Source organism: Pseudophryne corroboree, chromosome 8, assembly GCF_028390025.1.
Source record: "Pseudophryne corroboree isolate aPseCor3 chromosome 8, aPseCor3.hap2, whole genome shotgun sequence".
Lineage (NCBI taxonomy): Eukaryota > Metazoa > Chordata > Amphibia > Anura > Myobatrachidae > Pseudophryne > Pseudophryne corroboree.
The window spans coordinates 368,262,751-368,264,182 of NC_086451.1; positions in this window are offsets into that span (position 1 = coordinate 368,262,751).

Below are 1,432 nucleotides of genomic sequence, written 5' to 3' on the forward strand. Positions count from 1 at the left end.
ATTCCATTGCCGTAATACTGGGTGATGGTTTACTACCACATCGACTAGTAATTCAGGTGAGTTACACAGTACACAGTTCAGTGCCTCCACTCGACAGATCCCTTTTACTGTAAGGACTCGGGCCGTACTAGCCGACCGAGAGGCAGTACTACCAGACGCGGCGGCCAGACAAGGAGGCAAAAGAAGGGGTAGACAACTCAGTGGGAGGATGACTGAATTTTTTTATTTAACTTCTGGCCCATTAACTGCTGCTGAGGTATGAGTTCTAGGAAAAGGGTTTTCCTTTGTTCCTACAAATAAACCAAATGCTCTCCAATGGAAATTGGATACGTTTAAATTAAACAGAACATGAAAAATCAAGGAACACTTCGGTAAGCTACAGAACAAACCGCCCAAGGAAGTGGTACCACCTAGGATTCGAAAATTGGGTCCCAATTCAAAATTTGACTCGGAGTCAACGGATGCGTCCATAAAAACCTTTTATAGGTTATTAGAAGCCGCTTGGGTTACCACCTCATCCCTTTAATTCTGGACACATATTAATTACACAGGTTCTGTGTCTGATTAAAACCAGGTGAAATGGAGTCATGAAGTCAGCCAGCCACAGAACCTGTGTAATTAATATGTGTCCAGAATTAAAGGGGTGAGGTGGCAACCCTGGAAGCCGCAAGCGGAGGTGAAACTGCTTATATATACTTATATATATATATATATATATATATATATACAGCACAGATTGATGGGCGGCACTCCAAGGATTTGCAAGAGAAAACACAGCTCCACAAGCTTGTCCTATCTATATTTATTTATTTATATATATATATATATATAACATGCAGAATGACCCGGCACTCCATACGCTCCCCAGCGTTAACGAAACCTTGCCCCCGTGCCTTCACCTCCTGGATTTTTTGAATCCCTTCTATAGCAATGGCAATGAGCGCGGCACTGGGAGACGTAAACAGCAAGATGAAGAAATCAAGTGCTTTTATTCAATCTACGTTTTATGATCAGCATAAAGTCTATGCGTGGTTAGCCAGCCAACCCCTTCCGCCCCGTGGAGGGCATCCAGTAACATTCAGGAGGAGGACACAGCGCCCACATTTCTCCAGCACCTCAGCTAGCGAAGCTGATGAAGTAACCCATGACACCCCACAGAATAGAAGGGATATCCCTTTAGGGGTACGTACCCGGGCGATAATTGCCGGAAGAGAGGTGCCTTCACAAGGAGAGGGGGGCAGACAAAAAGGCAAGCGAGGAGCCAACACCGGAACAAAACCACCGAAGGGGAGACGCAACTAATCTTCGACCTATCCTCGAATCATATCTCTGAAAAGGAATCCAGAGTTTTGAGCAGGGGTTTATCTTTCATCCCCACCAAGACAGTAGATCCATTTCAACAGAAAATTGATAACTACAAGTTGACGAGAAC